The 10,965-nt window shown below is 32.6% G+C and overlaps 1 protein-coding gene across 2 annotated transcripts in view; it reads right to left on the minus strand.

The window, feature by feature from the left end:
- LOC140061017 (disheveled-associated activator of morphogenesis 1-like) overlaps window positions 1–10,264 on the minus strand; it is a 44,669-nt gene extending 34,405 nt beyond the window's left edge. The window contains exon 1 of one of the 2 annotated variants that reach the window (XM_072107415.1): window positions 10,163–10,264. The gene's annotated coding sequence lies outside the window, so the exon portion shown is untranslated. Of the gene's footprint in view, window positions 1–5,364; window positions 5,384–10,162 lie in introns of those variants that run through there. The other variant, XM_072107416.1, reaches the window with a different exon arrangement.
- Window positions 10,265–10,965: the final 701 nt, after the last annotated feature.

Below are 10,965 nucleotides of genomic sequence, written 5' to 3' on the forward strand. Positions count from 1 at the left end.
GTTATGAAAGGCATTTTGGGTAAATAAAATTTCAGAATTTCAGGAAAAATAGTCTCTATTTTGTGAGGATATAGAACATGTTTAATAAGTTTCAATACTGGAAACTATATTAATTCATACAATATTAAATAAATTTCTTCATTAAAATTGTAAAAATAATTAGTCATCCTAAAGTAGTTTATTTCAAACAATTAATTGATTTTATACCTTTCAAGTTCATAGAAACCATACATCACACACTCCAGGGAAAGCAATTAATTAATTTAAATGTACTGTATGGTCAAGAACAATAGATGGACACTGATCAGACTTCCAACTACAAAGATAAGCATTTGCCTACTAAATTTTACTCAAACAGAAAAATGGTTGTTGAAAACAAACCAATTTGCATTTTGGTTTAGAACAAGATAGCATTTCAACATACAGTAATATTTCTAACAAAAATGAATATTTTAGCACACATGGCATTTCAAATATAATATTTAAGAGCTGGAACACAAAAATTATAAGACAGGAATACAGTACCACAAAAAAAAAAGGAGGGGGGGGGGGGGTAATGGGACTTTAATATTGTGTGAATGTATGCCGTTCATGTTATAATCTGTTTTGAGGTGTACAGCAAATCTACTGTATATTCGTCTACCCCTCAAGCAAGCCAACCAACGAAGGAGACGATGTGGCGCATGCTCAACAACTCAAAATGAAACAAAAGTCCATGACATTACTTACAACTAAAGACTTTGGGCAAATTTACTGCAAAAGTTGCAACACATTCTCTAAAGTTTGTTTTCCACTAGAACGCAACGCAGGGATGTAAACTGCAACGCAGGGACGTTAACCGCAACGCAGGGACGTTAACCGCAACGCAGGGACGTTAACCGCAACGCAGGGACGTTAACCGCAACCGCCTTACATCCTTACGTTGAGTTCTAGAGAAAACATAGCTTTACTGATCTTATAGAGTACAGCTAAATAGTGAAATTAAATGATTATTTCTGCTACCAAGAAAAATTTAAGCAATTCAATTACAGCATAAAAATAAGCCCTAAAGAAAAACTTAATATGTGCAGTTAACATTAAACAACTCTTACACAACCTAAAACTAACAACATTAGATCAAATGTGAACATATGATACTGTTATGACGTCTTTCAACATCTTGCTTGTTAAAATAAACAGAGTTTGAATGCAATAACAAAACCACTGTTTTTAGAGTTAGCAGTGAGAGAATAAGTTAGGAAGAGTGTGTAAAACAGCCTCTAGAATAACAAACCCTAAGGAATTTAATAAACTTATGAAAAAAACACTTTCATCCATTACACAATGAATAGCAACAAATCTGGCAGAAGTTGACCACTACTAAATAAAACAATTCATGTTTTAGATTATTATTCTAAAAATTGTACCTTAGACCAGCTTTGTTTTGATGGTTTTTTTTGTTTTTGTTTTTGAGTGCTTATAATATGCTTGTTTTGGTTCAGTTGATGATACAGTGGTGCTTGATTTGGATTTGTATTACCCCAAACTATATACACTGCTTTATAACTGTCAGGAATGGTATGATAAAAAGTGTCCCTACTGTTTTTTGTCTTCCACTTTAATTTCCAACAGATTAAACATTTAAATGACAGTTTAGTAATGGCATTGAATAATTAAATCAGCTAGCCTTGGTTTACTGTGTATATAACAGACCTTGCATCAGTCCCAGTCACACACTTCCTATAGGATGTACTAATTGAGGGTCTTGGGACTGTTGTAGACTGATGAAACTACTATGGTTCAATAGTTTCCTGATAACTTTCTTGGCCTACAGTGTAAATCTAAACTGTCAAATATCAAGGTTAAATCTTCCAAAATACTTCTTTTTTCTGGTTCAGACTGTCAGCACTAGATTTGGAAAGTAAAGATACTAATAACTTTCCTAATGCTACATTGCTATACCATGTCAAATAGAAGCTGTGTGATAATTGATCATGGCCAGAGTAAACTGGTATAGTGTCTAGACCTAATCCTTGCATTATGAATTCTGGTGTCAATGTGTTGAGCTAAAGCTGACCACATTTGGTTCACACACAACAAAAATAATTTGCAGTGTACAACTCTTAGTGTTACTGTTAAGCACTCATACCACATTTAAATACAGTATTAAAATAGAAGCATAATCAATTTTAATACATTTTCTAATAATCAACAATTTATGCTTCCCTTTCAAATAAAACACATTAAATTTGAAGGAATTTTCCAAATTAAATAGCGGTGAGTTGAAATGCTATGGTACTAATCAAATCCAAATTAGTATATAATCCATGAAATTTAATTTCACAGAACTAGCAAGGTTTAATGCATAAATATATGAACTGTCCATGACTCCTAGACAATAATGTCATGTACAGTACAGATACAGTATACAACATACTGTCTACAAGGTGTAGTAAGTGGAGGAAGGCTCATCATTATGCACCAAGCAAGGTAGAATGAAAATCACATGGGTTTGAGGAGCAAAGAATATAGTTACAGCAAACAAGAAACAGATGGTATTTAGCTCTCTGATAATTAAGTGTATAATTTTGAAAGAAAGTATATGTTACGGTACTGTTTTTTTTTTCTAATATCTGAGTTAAATACAGGCAAGTTTGAGGTTTTGCTTGTTCGACATTAAAATGGAAAAATAAAACAAAAATTCAATAAACCCTAGTTATAATACGGTAAGTCACATGCCATGCCAGTACAGGTACAGTGCCAAAACATACCAATAACATGAATTGCTGTTGGCCCTCCCATTTTGTTGGGGAACATAGATGTTTCCTTCAGTTCAAACAGTTTTGATAAAGTTACCATTTTTCCAATTGGTACCTTTAAAAATCTAGCTGTACTGTACCACAAATGTTCCCATTATTCTTTACTAGTGACAATGTTTAACAAATTATTTCTGAAACAAAGATACAATTAATACATCGCACACATTGCTTATTATCATGAATAATCAACAGAGCGCAAACCAATGGTGATGACATTAAATGAAAGATTAATTTGCATAATTATCTACCAGTAATTTAACAAAAGAAATCCGACATAATAATAATATAGTATCCAAGAGATGGATATTTTATAAGGAAGTACTATATTTCTTTATGCTACGGCACGTAAAAAATAAAGGGTTTTTTCACTAAGTATTATATACTGTAGTTGGATTTACACCAGTCAATTTTAGATGGACAGACATTCTCTATTGTTTTAAAGAATTAAATTAAAAAGGAAAGGGTATACACAGAAACAATATGCCGCCGAAAAGATATACAAATTTATACATGAAAGCTTAGGGCATACTGTACTGCAAGTTTGAACTAATAATGAATATACCTTCTTATATGTACAACATGTTGTCATACGGTGGTTATCTCATCAAGTATTCTTTACTGCATCAGAAGACAATCATAAAAAATAAATTGACCTACTTTATTATTCATAAGTTAGTAGCGGTTTTGAATACTGTTAGATTTATAAAAATTGAATTTTTTAAGCATGGCCTGAACATGCTGCTGGTATCAGAAAACCAAAACATCCTCGAATCTAGTCAGCCGTTCACGAAAATTGAACTACAGTATAACAATAGCAAGATCCTTATTCTATATCTGATAGGTCACTACACAGTGTGTATACAATACAAATTTGTCAGTCAACTGCGGGCTCTAAAGCCACGATAAAACCAGACGGACAACATCCATTAAAACACATTTAGGAATGATGATTATTTTGGAGGCACAGTGAGGCCCTTAGTTTTAAAATCAGGAATAGGCAAATACTGTATAAATACAACATAGAACAAATATGTTAAATTAAACATTTAAATCTATACCTACTGTTAATTTATTTACTACTTTTATTAGTAGAATCTTAACCATGTGTTGTTTTTTCAACCAATCACATGATGGTAAATGTTTTTACTCAGGTCCTCTATTGTACCTAGTTATCAACATACCTCTGACTACAATTAAGCTGGCCTATGGACAGACAAAGGTGGGTCATTTTTTTAAACAATTGTACAGCTTATAAGCAACATATGATAGCATTGTTTCATTCAGTTGGAATGCTATTGTAATAGGCCTTTATGTTAAAGGGTGTCAGCTGAACAGTAAACACACTGCTATTTAAAAGAATACCCAGGTATGTTAAATCAACTAAAAACAGTCCCGATAATGAACGGAATATACGGGGCTTATGCACACACAGTTTAATCGTATATGACCGTCTCTTTCATTTACCATCCAAATGTGAAAATTCACTAGCAATTTTATACCTATTTATCAATGTCATCAACCTTCTACTGATTCAAATGTTTTTCTCTGGGGCTGAAACCTTAGAAATTGGTTTCATCTTTTTAAAATTCCTACATACTACCGAGGATTAAAGTTGTATGGCAACCCATAACTTGTAAAATGCCTTCCAGTCATCCAGCAAAGTTTATGTTTACAGTAAAAGTATTGGAAGGAATAAATTAAAATCTGCGATCCAGAAGGAAAGAAAATACTGGTGAGAATCTATGTTCAGACCTAAATTAATTTTAATACACATTTCAAGCCTAATGAAAAAAATAAGATGAGATTTCAACACTTTCATTCAAACACAAGTTTGAGGTTGCTGTTGGCTTGGGATTTCCCAACCATTTTTTTTTTGGCCTAAATTTAGATTATGCGCGACATGACATGAAGCTTGAGGTTGGGCCAAAAAGAGCAAGCCTCACACCGGATGCATGATACTTGACCTGTATGTTTAAAGTGTTGCCATCATTGTCTACTGTACTGTACACTTTCTTTTTAATTTGTTACATTGACTGTACAGTGCCACAGTTTTGTTTTTACAATTTAATACAATACTGTAATTTATAAATCACTGGTGTACAGAATTCATCTGTATCATTATCAACAAAAATCATCAAAAAAACTGTACTGTTTTAAACTTTCACATCAACAAAATTGTCCAATTATAGTATACAGCACCAAGTTGTACAGTACAGTAGGTCTACCATGGTTTTGAGTACCGTAGGGCCTGTAACGGCAAAATCCTTTATTGTGGACAATCTAAGACGACGTATGTTTGAGTTGTATACATTGATATTCAATATATAATACCAAACACTGGTTTGAATTTAGTGTACATTATGTGACTGTAAAGTGTAAACAAATTGTTAGGCTAACTGTGATACCAAGATTTCACAGGGTTTGTAATGTGTTTGAAAACTACACTAAGTTTCTTGGGATATTTACACTGTAACAACTATTTAATGTTTTAAGTGCAAGTTGTACAGTAACAAGTAAGTAAGTGTAAAAAGGACAGTATCTAAAACAAATTTAATTAAAGAATTACCTTATTATTAAGTACAGGTATACAGTATAAATTCCACAACTGTAATAAGATATTTGCTTTATAATATTAATATTGATCAATAAAAATAAAAGTATTTCTCTTTCTATTATGTAGTGTTGTAGTTGAATGCACAAGGAAATCAGAAATCTTTCAGGCGTGGAATTCTTTCACTGAATATCCTGTTGTTACCTACTGTAAAGATACCGAGTTTCTAATACAAATAAAATTGTAAAGAAAATAAAAAATAGATTGACAATGACAGTCCATATACTGTAATAATACTGTAAGGAAATAAAGCACAACCGATGAGTATTGGGTTTAACGTAGGCTACATGACATATATCAAATCATGACATTTTTAAATAATGATAAATAAATTAAAGTATGCATCGTTGAGAATTCATTAGAACCTGATATTTATTTAGCTTTTTTAGCCATAATATCCATGTATTTTTAACTTAATTTAAGTTATAGCATAAATTTAACACAGTTCCCTATCAGTATCAATACCATTACAGTGCAAAAGGAGAATAAAATATAAGTTACCTAGAGTTCTCTTTTGAGACCTTTGTTATTTTATATTTTCTTGTCTGACTGAGTGAATGAGTACCCAAATTCAATAATGGCACTTGTTGTTATTGGTTATCCGCAACGAAGTTGCAGGATAACCTCTTGTGATTGTACGAAATCATTCTGTATGATTTTTGTGTAACGCTTTTCTCTAAAACTTGCAAACATAACATTTCGGTAACTATCTTAACATATTGACATTTACGTAACGTCGTCAAGCGAAGCTTTTCATGACGTTTACAATTGCGCAACGTGACTTACGCGCGATTTAACGATTTTGTCGTATTTAACATAGCTCGACAACCAAATAACATTTCAACTTGAAACTTTGCAAAAGTTTAATTTATATCATGCGCTAACTTTCTGTTGAAAAAAAATTCCGTGTTTTACACAAAGTTACGCGCGCACGCGCATTTAAAATTTCAAAATGCGCAAAATTAATTTCTAATCAACTTTCTACGCGTTTCATGTCGTTTTAAGCATGTCAAAAATTCCCACGCGTGCGCACATTTTTACGTGTGCGGTGCGCACGTAGCATTGAAAACGTATTTTTTTCGCGTGATTTATGTTTTTCCAGCCTTTTCTAGTAATTTTACCAAATTTTAAACAATTTCGACTTAAAGATACGTCATACGAGCACGTCGAATTGGACAATTTGCGCGCGTTTTTTATGAAAAGGTTAAAAAATTCCGTTTAAAATATGCCTTTTTTTAAACAGTCGTAATTTCTAAACTAGACGGTCAAATTTTTGTGGATGACATATTCTAGAAGTAGATGAGTTGTAGATATCGGATCAGGTATTAATATGGCTAACCGGACATTGTGACGTCATCGTATGGCCACGCGAATATAAAATTTAGGATTTTTGTATCTTTCGTCATAGCTCATCACATTGAATAGAGCGCATCTCCACTTATCCGTTTTCCATTTTCACCCCGATTTTGATATTGTCTAGGTCAATCAACTATCTTTCGCATGAGTTAAAAATATTTTAATTTTTTTGACGTCATCGTGCCTAAAAATTTAAATCACGTGTGGCATCAATTTCATCTTTACAGTAAATTTTAATCTGTTATAGCTCGTAAAAATAAAATGTGATAATCACGATTAAAACTTTTTCTGGAAGCTATTGGATTGTAGATACGAAATTATGTAAAAATGTTGCCAATCGGATGTTGTGACGTCATCATATGGCCAGTTAAATAAAAAAGGTCGTATTTTCATCTTTTGTGTCATAATTCATTACATTTAAAAGAGCGCGCATCAATATTTCACGTATTCAAATTTCTCCTACACGCTAATACGTTGTTGCTGAGATAATTTCCTTTCGGAATTGCTACCTTCGCGTTTCATTTTAAAACCGTCAACATGTTAAAAATTGCAATAAATAGCGGGTCCCGTAATTTCACCTATTCTACACTGTATGTGATATGGATACAGATTATACTGTGTATACTATATATGAATTTAAATAATAAAATTCAGCAATAACAACATATCATATTCTTCAGTTCAGGTCATAATGCCAACGTGAACACTTCCTTTTGTCCTCAACCTATCCCCTTAATGTTAATGTTGCACCACTTGCGCGGCGGATAACCAAACTCGTCAAAGTGACGAGTTACATGTCTAGTATTGTTTTTGATTTTGTTATTGAAATAAAAGATTTACATACAAACAGATCAAATCAATCAATTATATCAACAGCTACTGTATGCCTATACCACAGTACACATAAGCAGCATACTGAACCAAAATATTGTAGTTTTTATTTAACAGAATAAATGTTAATTGACTTGACTGTTCTGAATAATTAATTTTTATAACAATTTATTTACAAGATATCCCTGACTGTTACACACAATTTAAAGGAAATTAGGAAGGCGGGGCAACTGTCTAGTTTGACGGTATCTTATAACCAGCTCAGAGAAATCAACTACCGGTAAGCACAAACCACAAAAATAGATGCAAGACACAGTCACTCATAATACAAGTATGTCAAACAATAAAATTCAAGATTAATTATTTTATTACAGTAATAAATAGCAGGGCACATTGAATCATTGATTTTTTTTAATATAAATTAAAAAGTAGTTCATCCTTTCATTTTAGGTGCCAAATGAGTGGAGCACCTACAGCAGAATGATGTGCTCCTGAATATGTCAATTAAATTTGTGTAATATTTAAACATTAGTATCTCTGACTAATATTTTGTATGCTACTAGAGAAACCATGAACAATAGAATATAAAATGATATTTTAGATCACAAAATATTGAACAGATGGTATGTGCCTACTATCTCTACGCTTTTTATATTGTAGAAAATAAATGTCAAATTGACTGTCATTTTCACAATTTAGTTTTTTGTGTTTATTATCCGAAATACTGTGTCCAAAAGATATAATTACTCAAGATCTATAGTAGTTTCAACTTTAAATTACAACTTATTTCAACTTTAAAGGGTGTACATACAATGCAAGTGAGTTGGCCAGTTACCTCACTGTGTGTGTGACCTAGTGGGAACCAATTTTAATAGCTGTATTTTGTAGTGAGACAAAAAACAGTCAGTATGGCAACCATACACTTTTTTTTTTTTTTAATGTTACTCATTTAAGCTTTTAAATAATCTTTTTGTGAAAAATGGCCATTGTTGTGCAGGTTGGGGAGGACAGGCAATATGGCCATGAAATGCATTATTAATTTGCTTTGTGGTATTGTTCTTTAACTCGATCGGATAACGACCTTTTAACAGATACAGATAGAGATACAGATTCATTTATTATCCAAAATATTAATGGAAATTACAGTGCTCATAAACCTTTAACATTCTCGGCTTGGTACGGTTGGAGCACAACTAGTCCTCAGTTGTACACACGCGCACCAGAAATCAAATTGATACGCCAGCATCTATTCAGTATTTTTATTCACGAAGCAGGATCTCCGAAGAGATACTTATACTGTATACAGTACATATAAACACAACAGGTATAGAAATCAATTCTAAACCGCCCGGTGATTCACTGAACATTAATTAATTCTTTTTTTATATTTATATACCTGTATATATTTTTTTTCCTTTATATTTATAATAATGTAGACAGTTTTGTTCTTGAGCTATGGAGAATTTTGTACTCTGTATTCTTTTTTCCGAAAAAAAAGATGAAATAAATTTATGAAAGCTACTAACTAAACACAAAATAATCTAAAGAAACTAAATCCATAAATCACTGACAGTATTCAGGTAAAAACATTTAACCAACATCTAAAAATTGTGTACTAGTAAAATAGAATCAAACGACAAATTATTGAATACCTAAAAATTGTCATGGTACTGTACTGTAATAAAAACATTAATCCTGATTTTCAACACAATGGTATTGTGTAAAGAGTGATATCTTTTTGTGGTTCATTGCACATCAAATCAAACAACCAATTGGATTACTGATTAGTAGAGTAGCCATATCATACTGAAACACTGGTGGTATTACATCACATTGACGGATATATCAGTTAAAGTTTATATACCACTTTTTTATTTTAATCTACATATTTAAGGTATTATTATAAACCTTTAAAAATTCACCCATACTTACTATACTACACAACCTGTTATATGATTAACCCTTAATTAACACCTTTGCCATCTGTGTGGAAGATTTGTTTTTAAAAATTTCCTTCTTCCAACCATGGATGGAGGTAAAAAGTAAAAGTGAAGCGGCAATATATTCAACACAATAAATTGTTGTATGTGCAGCGAGTAGCAACAGGAAAGTTGTTCTTTTTTCTTGAATGCGTATGGTTAGTAAAATACAGTATTGAGAATAGCAAGCATATTATATACAGCCCCTGTCCTGATGATCCATCTAGACAGAGTTCTCAACTTGATTAACTTAATTTCAGTAGTCTTGCCTGGCCCTCATAGCTAGCTAGCTAGCTAGGCCCAGGCCGGGCCTAGCATACTCAAAATTATAGGCCTAGCCTAGGCCACTAGATAGGCCCAAGTTACAGGTTTTTAGAAAGCCTAGAAAGAAGCTAGGCTAGATATCTACACAACACATGTAGGTAGCCTGCCCGGCGCCTGCCCTAGCCTACTTACTAGGCCTAGTAGTTAGGCCTAGGCCTAGTATGCCTTAGCCTATAGGCCTAGTAGGCCTAGCCCTAGATTACACGTATGTATGGCAATTAAACGTCTTAAATACCATCTTTGTTAAATTAAACATAACTCACCTATAGTATCAAATCGTGTTGTCACATTTCTAGAGTTATGCCACCTCTTTTTAACTACGATCTCAGATGACGAATGTGTTGATTTTTTTACTCGGCGCGGCGGCAGTGTGTGGTGGTGGTGGTGGGGTTGTGTTGTTTTGGTGGTTAAAAAAAGATGATAAAAAAAGAGGGAGTCCTCCATGTTTTCTAGATGTACGTACACAGTAGTTTAAAAATATAAGCTATAAGAGTCAATGAATATTTCCCCAATATTTCTGGGAAATGTATGAATAGCGTATAGCCTAGGCACACCCATATGTACAGATAATTAATTTTGACATTAATTAATTTAATTTTTATTCAAAATTTATGACGCTAAAAAAAATTATTGAAATCTGATGAAACTTTTCCACAAAACCTACTCAAGCTAGGTATTGCTAAACACCGCAAACCCCGCAAACCTCGCAAACCTCCAAAAAAACATAGCAAACCCCACCGAACCAACATAAAACTGATTGAATCATGTAGTGTACAACCCACTGGGTATATCCATGTAAAAAGAATATTAAATTTCTACTGTTAACTACTTATTTTTGGGGTAAAACATCATTTTTTGGTCAAAAATGATTGCTAAACCCCGCAAACCTCCAAAAAACCATAGCAAACCCGACCGAACCAACATAAAAGTGATTGAATAATGTAGTGTACGACCCACTGGGTATATAAATTATTAAATTTCTACTGTTAACTACTTTTTTGGGGATAAAACATCATTTTTTGGTTAAAAATTAGCCATCATTTTAGACCAAAAAATGATGTTTTAC

Source organism: Antedon mediterranea, chromosome 10 (genome assembly GCF_964355755.1).
Source record: "Antedon mediterranea chromosome 10, ecAntMedi1.1, whole genome shotgun sequence".
Lineage (NCBI taxonomy): Eukaryota > Metazoa > Echinodermata > Crinoidea > Comatulida > Antedonidae > Antedon > Antedon mediterranea.